This window comes from Somniosus microcephalus, chromosome 26 (genome assembly GCF_052327205.1).
Source record: "Somniosus microcephalus isolate GS21.2 chromosome 26, FLI_Smic_1.0, whole genome shotgun sequence".
Classification (NCBI taxonomy): domain Eukaryota; kingdom Metazoa; phylum Chordata; class Chondrichthyes; order Squaliformes; family Somniosidae; genus Somniosus; species Somniosus microcephalus.
The window spans coordinates 22,870,730-22,892,752 of record NC_141012.1 but is presented as its reverse complement, the minus strand read 5'-3'; the positions used below and the strand labels follow the sequence as shown (position 1 = coordinate 22,892,752).

Below are 22,023 nucleotides of genomic sequence, written 5' to 3'. Positions count from 1 at the left end.
CCAGATTGCGGCAAGGCTCTGACATGGCTGCAGACTGAGAATGCATGCTGGCGGGGGGACCAAGTGGAAGGCAACAGGTGAAAAAGGTGAGAGTCTTACCCTCGCTGTCGGAAATGGGGTCGGCAGATGCAGTGGTCACAGGACCAGACAGACGTCCTCCAAGAATCTGGTGCACTCTCTCCTCCAGATCCGTGAGAGTGACCACTTGTGGAGGTCCGCCACCGGTTCGATGCTGCTCCTTTCGGATCGTCGCCAGCTTGGACTGCAGGGGAAAGAAGGGGAAGTTCTGTAACATGATGCCTTGAGAGATAATCTCATGCCCCCCATGGTGCAAGAGCCCTTACATGATGCCTTGAGACAGCATTGCATGCCCCCCATGGTGCAAGAGCCCTTACATGAGGCCTTGAGACATCATCGCATGCCCCCCATGGTGAAAGAGCCCTTACATGAGGCCTTGAGACATCTGTCCATGTGTGTGCCCAGAAAGGGCCATGGGTGCTTGCTGACAGATGGCCATTGGGGCATCATTGCAACAGGGTGCCCGAAGTCAGCTGCAGATGGAGGGAATCAGAAGTTTGGTAAACCATCACTCACCCGAACGATCCATGTGAGGTCGTTGAATTTCTTCCTGCACTGAACAGGGGTCCTGGTCGCCATGCTGCTGGAGTTGACCCTCACAGCAACCTCCCTCCAAGATCGTCGGTAAGCCTTCTGATTCGGCCTCTTGCCATTGTCCGGATACAGGACATCTCGACGGCGCTCAACTGCAGCCACCAACTGGTCCAGAGCCTCAGTGCTGAAGCGCTCTGCTCTCTGTCTAACCTTCTCCATGCTCAACAAGTTTCTAACGCCAGAGAAGGGCGAGCGTCGATTCTGAGGCCTACAGGGCGTTGGGTATTGAAGCTCAGGCTGACTGACCCACCCCTTTAAGAGCCGGCCGGCGCCTGGAAGTCTCGTGGTTTCCCGTAATTGAGATCACCTGCGCTGCGCCCGTCCGCGTCGATATTGAGTAGCGCCTGAACTTTTGCGCCTTAGGAGCACCATGCAACGGCTGAATTAGCACCTCAATCCCCTTTGGGGGCGATGCAACCCAATATCTCGCCAGGCAGTGATAAGTTTCGTCTGGCTATAAACTTAGCGCACCGCCAGTTCTAGCGCCTCAAGTGGGGCTATACCCAATTTCTAGGCCAAAGTTTCAAAACTTGCCTGTTTGGACCTCTTCTGACCCCAGCTCCTCTTCCCATTATCTTCACCTGGTGGGAAAACCACAATGGCCTTCCTGCTCAGGCCTCCGGTTAAAATAACAGTTGGGGCCCGATGATGTAATTGGATCAGCATATTTAAAGAAAGACCCCAGCTGCTCAGAAGGTTAAGAGTGCGGGAACGAAGTGGGATGTCGGTGGGTAAGTCTCCCAGGCAATTCTAACGGCCCACCCAACCCATAGGTCAGGTGAAAGTCTCCCCTTAAACAATGGTAAAGTTAAAATTACACAAAAAAACTAGGGCGAGAACGAGGAAGAGAGATTGTGGAATAAAAGGGAAAACCGGCAAAGCCGTTAGCATTACTATTAATATTACTGAAATAAAAATGGGTTTGATATTTGAGCAACTTTATAACTTAAATATTCGTGTTTGATTTAGAGTCATGGGGTATGAACGAAAAATTGAAATAAATGACTAGCCCATGGAGAATGGATTCCTCGAGACCACGGGCAGTTCAAGGGTTAATACGGCACTGCGATGTAGCTGTGTTGAAATTGTATTACACCCATTTTTAGTACAGAAATAAACTGAAAATGGAAAGAGCAGAAATGTCCTATTACATTGTATTAAAATTCCTGTACTCTCCCTCCTCACAGATAATATATTATTGAATGAACTATGTTACATTTAAAAAAAAAGTAATTCTGATCTTGATTTTGTTCTATTTTTCTATTTCTCCTTTTGGCATAGCAGCACCTGTTCCCATTATCTGAATTTATTGTTGCGTCAATACTAAATGCTTAGAACAGCGAGGACAGATGGACAGATGGTGATTTAAAACAATCTGTGCTCGTCAAATGACTGGACAATGTGTTTCCTGGGTGAAAGGTTGGCGTTGTGGGTTGGTATTCATGACCTGGCATTATGACAGCCTTCTCCCCGTGGCATATGCTGCAAAATTAAGGTGGCAGTGAGTGGCAATAAAGCAAGCATGGATGAAAGTAATAGAGATCTGGCAGCAGAATAATTGGTCGTAAAGCAGGGTGGAAACAGAATAGGAATTTAAGCCTGTGAAACCTATGAGTTCAGCAATGACAGACCCAACACCAAGCGGCAGGGGAGGCAATTTAGGTCATTATGACCTTGTTAACAGCCATTTAAAAACTATTTTGAGCTCACCTTTAAATTTTATGAGGTCGGCCACAGGTTCCCCGCTGCTCAGGGTTCACGTCAGGTAAGCAGGTCGGGAGTTGTGTCAGCATGAAATCACCTCTTTACTTGACAGCTGCAAATGTGCTATAAAAGCTCCCATCTCACAGCTGTTCACTTTCCAAGGTCAGAAGCTGTTGCTTACTGCATTTGGAAGATAGATTGAGCTTTTTGCAGGTTGCAAGTGTTTGGACTAAACTCTGTATCCAATGTCAACTCATTAGAACAACCTCTCTCACCATTGACAGATTGCTTCTGTTATCTCAACTTCACCTGCCATCTATTACATCAGCCCCTTGAAACTCTCTAACCTTGGTCCTCATAATCCCCCTACGATCAGCCCCAACACCAGCAGCACCAGGCACACCAGCAGTATCAACAACAACACCGGCCTTCTCTGCAATCAACTGCACAGGACACAGGGCATCAGCACCCGAGCACATTGCTGGCCTCACCATAACCAGATTTACTTCATTTGATGCTGTACACCCTGGCTGCCACATGATTTGCCAGGATGGCACCACCCCACACCAACACCATAAAGCATCCCTACAATGCCCAAGCCATTCATTTCACACTCCGCCATTGTGGGGGCGGGGGGGAGTACCGTTATGCCTCACCATTCACTGCAACTCACTAAGCCACTTCCAAAGGTGCACACAAATCTGTCCAAGAATGCAAAGTGCTAAAAATAAAGGTTTCAATGTCTGACACCACATTATCAGAAACTTCACATGAACATTGGCTAAAACACATAAGTGCCTACCCTTGTGTGTTGTTAGTTAGTATGATTGGACTAGGATGAGGGTGAGTATGAGGAGTGGCCATTGAGATGGGGAAGTGATAATGTAGATAGGGATGGGTGGAGGTACAAGGTAAGTTGGTGTGAGTAAGGATGTGCAGGAGTAGGGTAGGGAAGGCAGAGTGATGGGAATGTGATGAGTGGCACAGCAGGATGAGGTTGAATGTGGCTATGCAGTAATGTTTCGTGATCTACTGAGATCCTTGAAAGGTTTGTACCACTGCAGCCTGGTCCTCCTACTGACATCCCTGCTTGTGTCCTCCTGTGAAATGTGCAACCAGGCTGCGTTGATCTCCTGGGAAGGTCTTCTCCGCCCATGGGAAGGGAAGAGGATCTCCCTGCGTGCTGTGACTCCCTCCATAAGCATATGGAGGGAGACAGGCTCAAAGGGCCAAATGACCTACTCCTGCTCCTATTTCTTATATTCTTATGGGAGAGCCTGGGTGCATATGGAGGGAAAGCAAATGGTATGTTGGCCTTTATTACAAGAGGATTTGAGTATAAGAATAAAGATGTCTTACTGCAATTACTGTACATAGGGCCCTGGTGAGACCACACCTGGAGTATTGTCAGAGTCATAACGGCACAGAAGGAGGCCATTCGGGCCATCGAGTCCATGTATTGTATACAGTTTTGGTCTCCTTACCTAAGGAAGGATATACTTGCCATAGAGGGAGTGCAACGAAGGTTCACCAGACTGGTTCCTGGGATGGTCCTATGAGGAGAAATTGAGTAGACTAGGCCTATATTTTCTAGAGTTTAGAAGAATGAGAGGTGATCTCATTGAAACATATTAAATTCTTACAGGGCTTGACAGTTTAGATGCTGATTGGGGAGTCTAGAACCAGGGGTCACAGTCTCAGAATAAGGGGTCAGCCATTTAGGACTGAGATGAGGAGAAATTTCTTCACTCAGAGGGTGGTGAATCTTTGGAATTCTCTACCCCAGAGGGCTGTGGAGGCTCAGTCGTTGAGTATATTCAAGACAGAGATCGTTCGGTTTTTGAATATTAAGGGAATCAAGGGATATGGGGATAGTGCAGGAAAGTGGAGATGAGGTAGAAGATCAGCCATGATCTTACTGAATGGCAGAGCAGGCTCGCAGGGCCGAATGGCCTACTCCTGCTCCTATTTCTTATGTTCTTATGGGAGAGTCTGGGTGCAGCCGTACACCTCTGTGCAGTGCTCGTCAGTGTTTGCAGCATAGCAATGCTGTAGAACACGGACAGCACAACTGTCAAAATAAATTTGACCATGGTCCCTTTAAGGCTGATGATGCGTCATCAAGTGATGTCATCATACCTGCTTCCTTTAATAGGCCGGCAAACGCAGTGGGCGGGCTTAACAAGCCCAATCAACATAAAATCACTTTGGACAGTGGGCTGGAGGACACAGCGGGGTCACAACCCACCACCGGAACCGGAACCGGAACCGGAACCGGAACCGGAACCGGAACCAGAACCAGAACCAGAACCGGACCCACCGAGGTTGGGGAAATCATGGCTAACCTTTCAGGTCGATGACCTTTTGTCAGAACTTTCTTTGAACTGATAGCTAAACTATTGAAACGAAAATTAGAATTCAGATAATCTGGTCAAATGTAATTAGCAATTTATCCATCAATTTAGAATAGCCAATTAAGTACCAAACAACAGCATCAAATTCACATGTCTTTAAAACTGTACAATAATCAAGTTTTCTCTCTCTCTGTAGCATGCCCACCATTAGTGGATTTGGGAATGTTGCCATTCTCGTACAATTGCTGAAAAGTCCCAAGAATTCACATGCACAATGTATCTGATAGTCTAAACAAGGGAACTGAATCCAAACTTGTCCCAGCTGCAGCACTTTAACTATTATACTGTTATTACAAGTCAAGTATTATTTTCAATTACCAGGCAAATGTAAAATGAAGGTAACTAGCACTACAATTTGATCATTGGCTATGTGTGCAAATAACAATTACTTTATTATTTTTATGACTGCTTTATGTTCTACGCATTACTTTATTGCTTTGTGCATTACTCTTCGCAATTACTAAACTACAAAATAAAAGACAAGAAGTTCTAAACCAGATTGTATCGCCATTATATATTTCATGAAGTTGCATTTCACAGATGCCCATACATATTACAGTCGAGCCAAATTAAGTACATATCATACACAATACAGTGAATCAAAAATCAGAAGTTCCTAGGCATATTTTTCACAAAGAAGAATTATTTTGTGTATGTAGTAACAGGTTTTCTTTCCTACAATACTTTTTAAACAGAGAATAGCAAAATAAAGTATCTGTAAAATGCTTTATGTATGAGCTTTCTCTGGGAGATTATGAACAGCTACATAAATGATTACTGCTCCAATGATAATGATTCCAAATGCAGATGCTGCTATATTTAATCTTTTGGCAGTCTTCGAGGCACCCCTGGCTTCCTCCACGTTTCCATAATCAAGAGCTCCATTAGCCTGAAAGCACAGTTAAATAAATGTTACTGACAGATGATAAGTAATTTAAATATGTATCTCCAATGTGTTTGTGCCAAGATTTTAATTACCTTCACAATAATAAGCTAATCAGTAAATATGATGGCAATTCATTATTCAGATTACACTGCACATTGTGATCCAAGTGATCTCTGATTCCTCCTTTATTTTGTTCAATTTTCTCCCCACCTTCTCTACAGGTGGTGACTTATGCTGCAGCATTGCTGCGTGAGTGCTGGTGGGCCTCTGTAGCTTGTCGAAATGGCCGTTCTTCAAAAATACTGTAGCTTTGTTCAGTGAGTGCCGGCAGGCTACTTGAAGCATTTCACAACCGAGGCCAATCAGGCACTCAACTTGTACACTCAATTTCCCAGCAGGGCTCACTGACCAGCGATCAGGCGAATCGGGTGTGAAATTGCCGACTAATCTATCCGCTCCCAGGTCCAAAATTCCTGAAATCAATTGCTGAAACTCCACCACCTTTAGGCTGAGATCAGCTAGTTCATCACAAACCAGGAGTCAAACCTAGTACCTATCTTGCATTTCTCAGTATCACACCAGACAGTATTCCTACAGAGCCATCAGTGGAGGTAGTGATTACTGTTATTTAAAAAAAAATACAGATAAAAAAATGCAACATTTTTTGATTTACATTGGCCCGGATTTTATGGGGCCCATGAGGGCGTATGTACGCAGTTGTAAGTGCCCCGCAAGTTCTGGGTAACCGCATGTAATGTTTCTGCTTGAGAGATCGTACGAATCTGCAGGAAATGGACATTCGCTTTGCCCAACTACTGCCCAGCGAAGGCCCATGAAACTCCTATGCCTGGTAAAAGTAGACGTAGGGCCAGCGCAAGGGTTTAAATAAATATTAAAATAAATTTTTTTGAATGATTTAAACTTTCAAACTCCTTTAAAATTAGTTTGTTATTTTTGGCCCCTTTAAAAATGCTTACATTTATTTTTCTAAAAATTAAATTTTTGTTTTAAATGTTTGGTTAAATTGTATTTGAATTCATTTGAACATGTGATGATTTATTTTTATTGAAGTGGGGTGAAAGTGTGTTTTTATGCCATTCCTATTAAGCTTATGGGGATTCCGTACATAATGGAATTCCCATAAGCATAATGGAAATCCCCCTTTGTGTTTGGTTGGGCTGGCCCATGTGATCCCAGGGATGCTTGCGAACCGCACGCGCATCTGGGATACATGGGCCTTTAATAAGAACATAAGAAATAGGAGCAGGAGTTGGCCATTTGGCCCTTCGAGCCTGCACCGCCATTCAATAAGGTCATGGCTGATCTTCTACCTCATCTCCACTTTCCTGCACTATCCCCATATCCCTTGATTCCCTTAATATTCAAAAATCTATCGATCTCTGTCTTGAATATACACAATGACTGAGCATCCACAGCCCTCTGGGGTAGAGAATTCCAAAGATTCGCCACCCCTGAGAGAAGAAATGTCTCCTCATCTCAGTCCTAAATGGCCGACCCTTTATTCTGAGACTGTGACCCCTGGTTCTAGACTCCCCAGCCAGGGGAAAACATCCTCCCTGCATCTACCCTGTCAAGCCCTGTAAGAATTTTGTATGTTTCAATGAGATCACCTCTCATTCTTCTAAACTCTAGAGAATATAGGCCTAGTCTACTCAACCTCTCCTCATAGGACAATCCCCCCATCCCAGGAACCAGTCTGGTGAACCTTCGTTGCACTCCCTCTATGGCAAGTATATCCTTCCTTAGCTAAGGAGACCAAAACTGTACACAATACTCCAGGTGTATGGCTGCAGGCCCAGGACCGCAAGAGTCCAAAGTTACGGAGGCACCAGGTAGGTGCGTACTTTTCTGGCGGTTCAGAGACTTTCGTCCACGGGAAGCTTCTGACCGCAATTTCCAGCCCATTAATTCAGAATAAATTTTATGAGAAGTTCTCAAGTGATTAAATGAGAACTTCCTTCTATTTTCAGGTGAGATATTAAGGGTGTATATCTATAAAGTAAATCTAGGACATTGCACTTAAAGCAGTTCATTCGTGGATTAGTTTAAGAAGTGTCAGAGACTTGTAATCGATGAGGTGTGAAGGTTTGCAGGAACTCATGTAGAGAGCCACAGTGCTAAATTTGGCAAATCCAGAATTTAATGTGGAGAAGAAGCACAGTGGCCTGGAGTTTCCGCTTTGGGTGCAATCGGCGATCTGGGCGCAAATTGCGCTTAAAATTGCACCCGTTTTGAGAAGTATATTTTTCCTCGAGTTTCAGCTCAAATGCATTTGCATATTGCCAAACGTAAAATTTGCCATGAGCCAGCGCAATCGGGCAGTGTTTTGAGAAAGTAATTAAAAAAAAAAATTTGCTTTGAAAAATATTCCTTGATATATTTAAGAGTGGTAACCTGGTGCAGTTTGATTAATACAGCTGAGAATGGGTTTATCACCAAAAAAAATAAGCATTTTAAATCACAGGGTCTAATTCACCACCTGTGAGTTACCCGATTTTAAATAACCGTAAATGATTAAAAAAAACTATACAGAACCATTTGCTAGTTACATTGGCATACAGGAGTCAGTTTCTTAGTAAATTAAAAAAATATATACAAAAGCCTATTAGTGTCCTTGCGCTTAAAAAAAGGCTTAATTTTAAGAGCCTCCTCGAAGGCCCGTGAACACCCACAATTAGCAAAACCTCGCCATGGTGATTCGTTTGTCCTGGGAGCATGGCTAGTTTTGTGGGCAGGGCCAGCTTCCAGCATGATTTTTTTTTTAAAAACCAGCACAAAAAGACCGCGGAAACTCGATTTGGGCTGGACGTAATTTGTGCTTGAAATTCCGCGATCTTTTACGCTGTTTTGGCCGATTTCGGACAAATTAGGCTGAAAAAAAACCCAGCGCAACCTAGCGGAAGCGCCAGGTCAATGTGTTTTGCTTAAGGTATTTTCTGTTCATGTTGAAATGGTGGATGAATCATTAAATGAGCTGTGGTACAAGGATTTGCAAATTGGATTTTTCTACGTGTAATAAATAGAAACTTAGGAGGAACCAGAAGACTTTGCGGTAGTGTATTTGTGCACTTTTGTGCGCTGTGAGAGATTTATGAAGTGAGAAAGTCTTCATCTGGTTTAGTACTTGTACAGATAATTTATCGGTAGCATTGTGACAGGAGCACGAAAAGAGTAGCTCAGGGGAGACCTTAGTGAAGTTTCCAAAGGTGTCAATAAATTGGACCCTAATCCTTTTTTCTGATGTAAATCGGAAACTAGGAGGCACTAGGGGACTGGAGAGTAAGAAAAAAAAGCTGAATAATGGCAATGAAAAATCTGCTGAAAATGTAAAGAGAAAGAAGATTAAAAAAATTGAACATAGAAAAAGAAGAAGATAGCGACAAGAAAGACAATATCAAACCTGATTTTCCAAAGCCCTGCTGGTGGCTCGGGGTCCTCACTGGCAGCGGGTATGAGTTAGGAAGTAACAACAGAAAATGCTGCAAGCACACAGCAGGCCAGGCAGCATCCGTGGAGAGAGAAACAGAGTTAACGTTTCAGGTCTGTGACCCTTCATCAGAACTGGAAAAGGTTAGAGATGTAACAGGTGCAGAGACAGGGAAAGGGGGAGGGTGGGGGAGTGAAGGAAGGAATTGAAGGAATAGTCTGTGCTAGGGTAGGAGGCAAGAGTGGTTAAATGTTGCCAATGGGGATGGCAGAATCATCAACAGCCGCCTGAAAAATGGGGGCAGGGGTTATAGTCTGAAATTGTTGAACTCAATGTTGAGTCCAAAAGGCTATAAAGTGCCTCATCGAAAGATGAGCTGCTGTTCCTCGAGCCTACATTGAGCTTCATTGGAACAGTGTAAGAGGCCAAGGCCAGAGAGGTCTGAGTGGGAGTGGAGCGGTGAATTAAAATGACAGGCGACCGGAAGCTCGGAGTCACCCTTACGGACTGAACGGAGGTGTTCCGCAAAACAGCCGCCCATTCTGCGTTTGTTCTCCCCAATGTAGAGGAGACCGCATCGTGAGCAGCGAATACAGTGTACTAAATTGTAAGAAGTAGAAGTAAATCGTTGTTTCACCTGGAAGGGGTGTTTGGGGCCCTGGACAGTGGGAAGGGAGGAGGTAAAAGGGCAGGTGTTATATCTCCTGCTCTTGCACAGGGAGGTGCTGGGCAAAGGGTAAGGGCTGTTGGGGGTGATTGAGGAGTGAACCAGGGTGTTGCGGAGGGAGCAGTCAGTTAGGAGTTAGGAAGCACCAGCCCATTTTTCTAATGAGTGACTTAGAGCAACAAAAGTAGGCTGTGGTGTAAATATGTAAAGACTACTTTGCATAACAAAATTATTCAGATAAAGTCCCATCCTGAGTCTTATTGATGACAGGTGAGATTCCGCTCGCTCATGATGCTCTCTTTGCCCATACAAATCAGATATTTTTCTAGAAAACAGCCCTGGCCTGATCTATACTTGCTTTTAAAGCTAGGCTACATTTGGCTAGTGACTGATGATTTTTGGGTTGTTTTGGAAGACTGGGCATTTGTGCATTGCTGCATTGCGTTTCATACATATTTGTAGAAACCTCCATTTATCGGCTTTTTGGCTGCAGCCTGCATTTTACCAAGTCAGTCGCCTGCAATGTTGCTACACAAGGTGCAGCTAAAATGGGAGGATGGGGAGCCTTTTGCATGTTCTAATGGTGCTGTGCGATTTGGATGAAGAAAACCATTTCATAAGTAGCCATATCTTCAGGTGCAAAGTATCCTCAGAAGTTGTGTGCACTCTCGGCAATACCCCAGGGCCTGAGTCTACACACCATGCTAGTCATAGCTGGAGCTGTCAGAGGATATCTGTCTCCATTGCTTATGTTTCACCAAAGAGATGGAGGTGTTACCTGCTCCAGGCTGATCTTCATAAATGTCAGTGATTGGTACGGTGCTCCCTGTAGTTGTGAAGGTGACAATAGCATTATCTTGTAATGCTACAGAATCCTTCTAAGCGTGTAGGCCATCATAGGTGGAACCCATGTGGCTATTGTTGTTTCGTATAACGGGAAAAGCTTATAATGAGATGTCTAACTTGGGTATCCATTTGTTGGTCTCCCGAGATGCTAAGTGGAGAAATGAGGTGCCTCCCACAACAAATCTTACTGGGCCAGTTGGTGTGATGTGTTCCATGGTCACAGTTGAACTTCGGCTCGTCCCTCATCTTCCACTTGTGGAACAGCTGGCCGCATCATCTGCGCCCTGTGCGGATTTGGTTGAGCGCTGTCCACTGTCTTTGGGGGAGGTCAAAGCCAGGGACTTCTGCTGTTGGCTATGAGGACTCTACATGAAACCCCACGTTCTACGAACAATGTGGTGGTAATTACTAATAAAAATATATATCCTGTATGCCTGTTTTCCTGGGAGTATACATGCCTCTTTCTACCGAAGTTTACCATGTAGCAACTATGTGAGGGACCGAAAAGCATCAATGGACGGCATCCGAAAGTCTTGCATGTTTTATATTGTAGCCATCAGAAGAGGATTTGCAGCAGTCCAAGAGGAGGTAGATCCCCCAGTAAGAGGAGGCCCATACAGAGGGAGGGAGGGAATTGATATGTAGGTGGGCAGAGTGCAGTGAAATTCACTGCTTGACAACTACGTTCAGCAATGGACACGTTCTGCCACTGGCCAGCTGTGGATGTGCTTTCAAAGCAAACACGTAAATATGATGGACATTCCCACCACTCATTCTGCATTACCCTCTTTCTGCCCGGAATGAGCACTTACAACCTTGCCATGATCTCAACAACCAAACTGTGGCCAGACACACGAGGAATAAAAAAGGATGAATTTTTAAAAAAAACGTACCTGTTGATGTCCCACCTGAATCCCGCCATTGCTGATTTTTACAGACACTTTTGGACAGTCGGTTAAGCCGCCCACTCAAAGCAGGTGGGGTCCTTCTTTAAGTATGTAGCTTGGGGTTTGAAGACATCATTGGGCCCCGACTGCAGTTTTAAATCCGGCCTGAGCGAAGAAGCTGCTGCAGTTTTCCCATCAGGTGACGTCCTGTCAGAAGAGGATCAGAAGTAGAAGCAGCCATTCAAGATCAGTTCTTTACTTTCCTTGGTAGAGTCAGGAGGAGCAGGAGTGCTCCTCTGGGCCCCACAGGGAAAGTTTTGGCCTCCCCTGCCCCAGACACCCCCCCACCGCCCCTTTCCTACCATGAGCTACCTCCTGTCCCCACACTTACCCGCGTACCCACAGGCAACCAAGGGCCGCTCGATTATCCAGGAAACCAGCAGCTGCTTCCCACCTGTTCCAGGGGTTTAATATCACCACAGCCTCATTCTTCCATGGGCGGACAGGAAATTAACTGACTACTGCCGGAAACCTGCTGAGTGTTAAAATCTCTATTTAACATGTTCTGTTTCCATTGTGCTAACTGTTCTTAATTGTTCTACCTATGTTTTCCCTCTGTAGTGTGTTTGTCCGATTCCACAACCTTACACTGGGGCAACATACTCCCAGGGTGAGAGGAAGTAACTCTAGTAGCAGGCTGCTCTGGGATGCTGTGGTCCCATTTAGATGGTCACAGCCCAGCATCTCTGGGTGCAGAGCTATGCAATGTCAACTCATTTGATGATGCAGTGGCCAACATTGCCTGATAACTCTCTGGCAGTTCCTCACTCCCTTGAGGAGCCTGGCTATAGTAAGAACTTACGCCAGTTCCTTGAGAGGAGGCTACCGCCTTGGATCTTTCTCTTGCCATAACCTTGGTGTTGGGTGTCCCAGCTGGATGTCCTATGATTTGCATTAGAGCAGTCCAAATGGTGTCTCTCATATGACTGAAATCTGCTGTAACTGTTCTTTCCAAGTGCTCCCCCAGTGCATCAAATCCAGCAGTAACAGAGTGCTCTAACTGAGTGCTCGATGTCTCAGTGGCACCAGTCACAGGGTTGATGAGAGAGCTCTGCCCTATGCTTGCTCCATCATTGCTTTGGAGCTTCCTCGCAAAGCGCTATGAAGATGTCACTTGCTCCATGGTCTTCAACATGTCAATAACTCTTTTCTACGTCACAACAGTGATGGAAGAAGCACACTGCTGCATATAGTCCGACAGCCATTTTAGGCTGTTCATGATGGATATCAGGCTGGTTGCTTCTGTATTCATTCCCATCTTAAGGCAGGTCCAGTCAGAAACCAAATCCTTTGAAATGGGTCACTCCCCCATGGTGCTGCTATGGGTGCGGATTTAAAGATTTAGGACTATTGAGCAAAAGAAACCACAAAAAATAGGTGGTAAAAGAATAAAGGAAGAGAGAATAGAAAGAGAAAACAGAGAATGCCAGAAAAAGAGAGATACAGCATCTATTCTAATTTCACAGTGATGCAAATACAGAGCCACGATTTTACTGGCTGGTGTATCATTCGGAAGTTAGGTGTACGCATGGAACAATGCTCTTTGGCCTCTTGCTGTGATTTTAAGAGATTCTTTTCAATCATTAAAATGTGAATTACTGTCCTTCTCAGCTTCTTGTGCTGGTGACGGTATGTTTTCTAACTTATATTGTGCATTAGAATTCCTATCCAGTAATGTGTATTGGAAATCACAACATTGAAGAGAGAACATTTACTGCAACCAGTCGTGGACACTCCCATATTGGTTCCTGCTACTTTATGAAAATGTTCCAGGATAAACAACTCTGGAATTGTTTCTGGTGGGCCAGGGCTTTAATCTCCCATGGGCGACTGCCAGGAAACTTCCAGTGGCAAAAGTTAGCTTTTGCTTGTTTTTCTTGGTGTTATGCAGACTTCATGACAGGTTTCAGGGATCGTAAACAGTGCAGTGATCTAGCTGGTGATCTCCTTCCAAACTTAATTCCTTGCCTTTCGATTGCAGTAAGAGTGGGTTTGGAGGGAGAGCTCCAGCCAGGGCTGAATATTGCTACCATCCAGGCCAATACCTCTTCTAGTGCACTGCTAAAATACATCTTTCTCTTCATTTTTAGAAACCTTTCCAAAGTTACCGATCAGCAACCTAGATTGTTATTTCTTTTCAGGGTACACACACATTTGCTCTTTATTAAAGTGGAAATCTAACAATTATGATTACAGCTATGAGTAGTTACTTGAAGTTTGCAGAACTTTACAAGCAGCTGAATTATCTGTCAAACAATGTACAGATATGCCTTCTTGCATATTTGTATATTGTACAACGAATATCTCCAATAGAGACCCTAATGGATGATATCCAGGAATTTAAACTTCTTATTTTTTAACAAAACTTTCTTTAAATGTCAGTTGATGCGTTATGAATTACAGGAAACTCTCGTTTAAACGGCACCTAAATATCCGGAATTCTCTATTAACCAGCAAAATTCATACTCCGAAAACACCTCAATAACCAGAAATGTTGCCGAGCCCGAGTCCGAGTCTCCCACGGTGGCCGAGTTAGTCAGTGTGGGTAGTTCTCCAAACTGCCACTACTCGGCTTCTTGGCGCTGTCAGAAGTCCGAACACCTCAGTAACAGGAGTCTGACTCTTTGTTTGTTAAAAATAGCCTCGGTAGATAACCTTCTCCGTTATCTGGAATATTTAATCAACCGGCACCATCCCGGTCCCGTCGGTGCCGGATACCAGAGAGTTTCCTGGTACAACTATATTCTTCATTTTGTAATTTTACTGAAAAACCTAAACTAAATAAAATGCTGAGGTATAAGTAACAGTGAATGCAAAACGCTTAAACATGTTTAGATTTCAAGTCTTTTCTTTCCATGGCAACAGTGTGAAGTTTACCAAAGCCACACAAATGGACAACTAACCTTACAGGAATAAACCACTGCTGCTAGTCCAAGTGGAAGGCAACAAAAGATTGTACTGAAAATGGACCAGCCTAAGTAGGTTGCCACCAGCTCATCCTTGGGTTTTTGCGAGCTCTTCATCTTCAGGCTCCAATGAAGTTGTGTGGAGTTCGCAGTCTTTCTGATGCACTAAATAGCTTCTACAGTAGTGCTTGATTAGGCAAATAATTCTTCAGTGAGTCTTTAAATTATTCCACTTCCTATGATTGTGGGTAGACCCTGGAAGCAGAAATGTGCATAAAAATATAGTCTAGGATTGTGTGGCTCTCTAAAGCAGGGGTATACAACTTGCAACCCTCAAAGCCCAGGTAGCTCATTCTTATTGGCACTCATTTTATTTCTGTTATTTTGTCCTATTTGAATTTTGTATGCCTTGAAGTTCGAAAAGATCTGTTTAACGCTGTTGTCTCCTTGGTAGATACATCCTAAATCATAACTCCAAGCCCTATTAGTAGCATCAACCTGAGATATATGCAGATTAATGGGAACATGCATTTAATTTATGTGGCCCTTAGGTTCCAATCTATGCACCTTTGTGGCCCAAGAGATAAAACTTGGACATTCCTGCTGTAAAACCAGGACAAACTCTGAATTTAAGCTCAAAATAGTTTGATTATTAAGGATATGGTAACCTGTGGTTATCAATACACTCTCGAAAAAATGGTGGTTCATTGGTTTATGCTCATGGTACCCATGTTCTAGATCTTGCTCATGTCATCCAAGTGTAACCCCTAATGAGGACTAGTGCTTCTTAAGTGTAAGGATGTCAGGTAGGGAAAATTGGAAGCCCAGTCACACTGGAGCTGTTTCTGCTAATGGCTTTCACAGGAGTGGAAATGGTACTGGAAATGGAAATGAATCTAATTGAAACATGTAAGATTCTGAGGGTGTTTGACAGGGTGGATACTAAGAGGTTGTTTCTCCTGGTTGGGGAGTCTAGAGCTAGGGGCATGGTCTCAGGATAAGGTGTCAGCCATTTAAGACTGAGATGAGGGGGAATTTCTTCACAGAGGGTTGTGAATCTTTGGAATTCTCTACCCTAAAGGGCTGTGGATGCTCAGTCGTTGAGTATATATTCAAGGTTGAGATAGATTTTCGGACTCTAGGGGTATCAATGGCTATGGGGATCAGGTGGGAAAGAGGAGTTGAGGTCAAAGATCAGCCATGATCTTATTGAATGGCAGAGCAGGCTCGAGGGGCTCCTATTTCCTACTCCTATTTCCTATGTTCCTATGTTCTTATGTTTTTATGATATAATTCAGGAAGCAGGTCAGCTACCCACCTTCCCCACCATTGAAATTGTATATACATTGGAAGACCTAAAAGGAAGGGGAAGAAAAGTTTTAAAGGAAATATAGCTAAATAATATAAATTTCCTTCTGATCAAAAGACTATAAGGATATTAAGGATTTTGCCATTTTCCTGATATTATTTTCAATTGCCCTACTGTGGGTTTATTATTCTTTAAACCTGCAAGAATTTGTATTTTCAATGTACGTATTTTCTCCCCTTTTTAAGATTCTACTGCATTGCTCCACCTCCTCTAATAATGTTGCCTACACCATTAGAGAATGGCTGTTCAATGTTCCTAGATTAAGATTCAACTTTTCCGGCATAGTACCAAATATATTTTTTTCTGTATTGCTTTGTTGAGTTTGGGGATATATTTTGGTATACAATGATGACTACAGAACCAAAAAATTAGGGAATTATTGGGGTTGTATCTTAGCAAAATAAGATACATGAGTAAATAGTGGTGTAAAGTGGGTAGAGAACACACTACTTGTCCATTTTTAGTGCGGCTCTAATGATTCCTACTTTGAAAAATGGATCGATGAACATTGGCAGGAACTGTGAAAAAGCTACTCTTTGCTTGTTCAGGTTATTATTGAGAAACTTGTGTGGCATTCCACAGAAATAGAGGTAAGAAACATGTCAGGGTATTGGCCCTTGTGGTACTCCACTCAATTTCTTCCTCCGTTCTGACACTATGCATTACACCCTTCATGAGTAATCTTTGTCTTCTATGTCTTGATCAATTTCTAGACCAGCACCATGGTTTTAAGTATTTTCCAAAATCTTTCATGTGCGACCTTGTCAAATGTTTTCTGTTAGTTCAAACAAACCGTATCATAGGGAGTTGAACTATCTACTTTACTTGTAATAGCATCTAGGGAGAGGCAGGATCTTTACATTCGAAATCCATGCTGGGCATTTTGTATTAAGCTCTTGCTGCAAAGGTAGTTCTCCAAACCACTCCTTAGAATAGTTTACATTATTTTACCTACTATTGATTTTAGGCTAATGGGCCTGCATTTGGTGGATTAGATTAGCCCCCCTTTTACATATAGGTATTACACTTGCTGTTTTCTAAAACCTTAATACTATTTGTATAAACTAGTTCTCATTACAAATGCCAATAGAAAGGTTTAATCATATTTAATGTCATTTAGTGTCAGCTGTGGCTCAGTGAGTAACACTCTCTGTCTCTGGGTCAGAAGGTTACGGGTTCAAAGTCCCACTCCAGAGACTTGAGCACAAAAATCTAGGCTGACACTCCAGTGTGGCACTGAGGGAGTGCTGCACTGTCGGAGGTGCCGTCTTTCTGATGAGCCGTTAAACTGAGGCCCTGTCTGCCCTCTCAGGTGGATGTAGAAGATCCCATAGCACTATTTCGAAGAGAGTTATCCCAGGTGTCCTGGACAATATTTATCCCTCAATCAACATAACAAAACAGATTATCTGGTCACTATCACATTGCTGTTTGTGGGAGCTTGCTGGGCACAAATTGGCTGTCACATTTCCCACATTACAACAGTGACTACACTTCAAAAAGTACTTCATTGGCTGTAAAGCACTTTGGGATGTCCGGTGGTCATGAAAGGCGCTATATAAATGCAAGCCTTTAACACTAACTGGATTACTTTGGGTAGAATGGAGTAATATTAAATTCACACCTAATTCCCTGAACTACTACAATTGATTGTATTAATATTTTCCTTTAACACAATAGTAAAATACCTAAATGAAGTAACTTAGATGGTATTTTCCTCTTTTGTTAAGAAATAATGAAGACAGAAGAATTTACAACTGCCAATCAGAATTGCAGGCCGATCTGATGAAGCAATGTAGAAAGTGATAATATGGGTACATTTTTCAATGGACATTTGTAATGTGAACTTACTATTTTAAAACAACAATTATGTTACTATGTTTCATACATATGTAGCTATGCCAATTCTTCCAAATCTTGCTGCTTTTTTTGACTGACCCCCTATTCTGAATAGTTCAGCTTTTTCATTTCTAGTATTTCCAGTGTGTGGCTGTACAATTTTATCATAATTTGCCTTTAACAAAGCTTTCACAGTCTGTAACAAGCCCTGAATAAGCAAAGTTCCTTTTTTGTTGTTTGTATCCACTAATTTCTTTGCAACTATTTAAGGTTGAGAGAAAACGCATAGTAGTAAAAATAACAGGCAACGAGTTTGTTACTGTTTTCTACTGGCCCAACTGGTTTTCATTAAACTTAAACCCTAGAGGAAAATATAACCCTTACTCTCCTTTATATTAGTTTCAAACTATTTTCTGCCTCTTTTTATTACAAAAATACTTCCTAATCTTTTGGGTTTGTCTCTCACTGTTGTGCTGATTTCCATTTACACTCTTCAATCTGCCCACCTTCATCCTGCCTTTACAGGTGCATTCCTTCGACTGCCTAAACTGTCACTTGTTGGTCCCCTTTATTCCCCACATTCTAGAACTTGCCAATTTCAAACATCAGTACTCCACTCCATGAACAACTGTTTATGTCAGCAGCTGGGTTTTTGCAAGATGTTTATAACATGTCATCTGGACGCACATTAACTGTCAGTGTGAACTGTCCTCTGACTCATTTAGCTGCCTTACTCTCAGTACAAACAGATGCAAGAGATTTGAACTCACCAATCCTATTTGACAAGAATTGATGGCATATATTTCAGTGGCAGATTTGTTTATACCATATTGTTTCATGCCTTGTTTCATTTATATTAGCTTCTAATAGTTGAGAATAAAATCCCCAAAGCCTTTCCACCATCTACAAGGCACAAGTCAGGAGTGTGATGGAATACTCTCCACTTGCCTGGATGAGTGCAGCTCCAACAACACTCAAGAAGCTCGACACCATCCAGGACAAAGCAGCCCATTTGATTGGCACCCTATCCACCACCTTAAACATTCACTCCCTCCACCACCGGCGTACCTTGGCTGCAGTGTGTACCATCTACAGGATGCACTGCAGCAACTCGCCAAGGCTTCTTCGGCAGCACCTCCCAAACCCGCGACCTCTTCAACCTAGAAGGGCAAGGGCAGCAGGCGCATGGGAACACCACCACCAGTAAGTTCCCCTCCAAGTCACACACCATCCTGACTTGGAAGTATATCGCTGATCCTTCATCGTCGCTGGGTCAAAATCCTGGAACTCCCTCCCTAGCAGCACTGTGGGAGTACCTTCACCACACGGACTGCAGCGGTTCAAGAAGGAGGCTCACCACCACCTTCTCAAGGGCAACTAGGGATGGGCAATAAATGCTGGCATTGCCAGCGACGCCCAGATCGCATAAGCAAATAAAATAAAACTAAGGAATAGCGCAGCCAAACTAATAAAAGGTGTCAGCCGTAGTATAGTTGATAGCACTCTCACCTCTGAGTCAGAAGGTTGTGGGTTCAAATCCCACTCCAGAAACTTGAGAACAAAATCTAGGCTGTCGCTCCAGTTCAGTACGGAGGCAGTGCTGCACTGTCGGAGGTGCTGTCTTTTGGATAAGACGTTAAGCTGAGGCCCTTTCTGTCCTCTCAGGTGGATGCAAAAGATCCCATGGCACCGATGTTCCCGCTAAGCTGCTCAGTCATGCAGCGCTCTGGAGCTCCTGCACAGCTGGCTCACCAGCTTTCGAATGGAAAAAACTGCGCGTGTGCGGAATTTTGAATTAGAGGGAAAATTGCATGGCACTATATTGAAGAAGAGCAGGGGAGTTCTCCGCCGTGTCATGGCCAATATTTAGCCTGCAAGCAACACCACTAAATCAGATTATCTGGTCTTTATCACACTGCTGTTTGTGGGACCTTGCTGTGCGCAACTTGACTGCTGCGTTTCCTACATTGTCACAGTGACTACACTTCAAAAGTACTTCATTGGCTGTGACGTGCTTTGAGACGTCTGGTGGTCGTGAAAGGCGCTATATAAATGCAAATCTTTCTTTCATAAATGCAAGTTCTTTCTTTAAAGTAGTCTAATGTATTGTGATGTAGTAATGCTGTATGCGACATTGCAACCCATTTTAAATGAAAATGAGAAAAGAAACAGATAATACCAAATAAATTGGATTCAAATTCCTTTATTCGCTCTCCTAGTGTCACAGCTCATATATTGCCAGATGGACTTTAAAAAATATATATATTTAAAATATTTTGTTATTATTTATTCTTTTGCTTTCTTTTCTAATTCTGGTGTTGTTACTTGAACTTGCTGTTAAATTTCTAGTCAGCAAAGCTTATACTGAGGCACAAAAGCATAAATGGTTATTTAAACCACGAGTACTATGTTCTTTGTTTTCATTCCTAAACTGAAAGTCATCACCCTCAGGCCACTACTTAATGTACTTTGATGTACACCAGATAGGCATTTTTTGAGGTTTTGTGAGCCACAGCTCTTAAGCTTCTATTCAGCACATCTAGAGTAGCAGATGAATTGTGAATTATGGTGGGTAAGGGGCTCATTTCCTGTCCCATTTATGAAGATGTTACAGCAGCTGTGATAAATAGTTATCTACATGATCGTAACACCTCAGGGCAAACTAATCTGAATTTGAGCCTTAATAGACGTAAGTGAAGTGGTACAATCAGACTCAGGAGAGTTGTTTTTCTCCTCAGGGTTTAATGTCCTTTCTATAATGGGGCACCCAAAAACGTACACAGTACTTTAACTGTGGCCTAACTGATGTCTTGTATAACTTCATCATTGGGCTATAATTTGCTGTAGCAGGGCAACAAATGGCCTTAGTTAGACTTGTCCGTGCTGCCCGTTTAATCGCGATGATATTTTGTGTCGAAAGTGCGAGCTGACAACGGCGCAGCGAGAGAAACTGAACATCTGCGACCTGAGTGAACAGGGCAACCAACTGCCTATCTCTTTAACCAATCAGATTGAAGGATTGTGAAATTAACAGCAAAGTACCGAGAAAGAATTGCAAATTTGAGTGGGCGAATTCGATGCCAAATCAGGTACAAAAAGAGAAATAAAGAGAGGGAATGAAAGATTGGATTAAGGCTGAGAGGAAAAAAAGAGACAAAGGACAAGTTAAAAAAATTAAATTAAAATTTTAAAAATCTCCAACAACAATTAAAGCTTGAAGAAATGAGACTCCACATTTGTGTCAGCCATGGCTCAGTTGGTAGCACCCTCACCTTTGAGTCAGAGGTTGTGGGTTCAAGTCCAACTTCCAGAGACTTGAGCATAAAAATCTAGGCTGACACTCCAGTGTAGTACTGAGAGAGTGCTGCACTGTTGGAGGTGCCGTCTTTTGGATGAGTCCTTAAACAGAATCTGCCCTCTGAGGTGGATGTAAAAGATTCTATGGTACTATTTCGAAGAAGAGCAGGGGTGTGATCCCTGGTGTCCTGGCCAACATTTGTCCCTCAATTAACATCACTAAAACAAATGATCTGGTTATTATCACATTGCTGTTTGTGGGAGCTTGCTGTGCACAAATTGGCTGCCATGTTTCTTACATTACAACAGTGACTCCACTTCAAAAATACTTCATTGGCTGTAAAGCGCTTTGATGGTCATGAAAGGCGCTATATAAAATACAAGTCCTTCTTTTCACATTTGTAATCGTTCATTTTCAGTGCCAGAGAGCTTGTTTGGCAGTAATTAATACTTGTCACGTTGCTAAAAGGACAAGACTTAACTTTCTGTGGCGAGTTTAGTTCATATCTGTTCGCAAATACAGTGGCGTCGATCTTCGGCAGCGCGTTCAGTTCAAGTGCTAATGATCATCCGAAGTGGCCAAGATGGGGTCTTGAGCTGAAACACTGGTTTCAGCCCGCGTTTAGCACAAAAGGCCATTATGGTAAAGGAGTTGAAGCCTACAGTTTCATTTATAAAGTGCCTTATCATATCCTCAGGATTTCCCAAAGCATTTCACATCCAATGAATCACTGTTGAAATGTAGGCAAACATGGCAGCAAAATTCCACAAACAACAAATGAAATGAATAACCATTTAATCTGCTTTTGGTTGAGGGAGGACTGTTGGTCGGGACATTAGCAGAACTCTCTGCTCTTCTTCAAATAGTGCTATTGGATCTTTTACTTTCACTGGGCCGCAGATTAAATTTTCGTCTTTAAAAAATATGGCATCTCTAAAATTGTGGAACACCAACATTTTCCCCTCAACAAACAGGTAATCTAGGTATCTGTCTTTATACTGTTTATGAGATTTTATTGTGTGCAAAA

General features: G+C 43.0%; 1 long non-coding RNA gene across 2 annotated transcripts; it reads right to left on the bottom strand.

The window, feature by feature from the left end:
- Window positions 1-5,285: 5,285 nt before the first annotated feature.
- Window positions 5,286-18,238, bottom strand: LOC147100343 (uncharacterized). 2 transcript variants are annotated; one of them, XR_015073746.1, is made up of 3 exons: window positions 18,205-18,238; window positions 14,488-14,745; window positions 5,286-5,679 (listed from the first exon to the last, which is right to left on the bottom strand). It is a non-coding gene; the product is annotated as an uncharacterized LOC147100343 (long non-coding RNA). The 2 variants fall into 2 exon arrangements; XR_015073747.1 differs by having other exon boundaries at window positions 18,165-18,228.
- Between the last annotated feature and the right edge of the window lie 3,785 nt (window positions 18,239-22,023).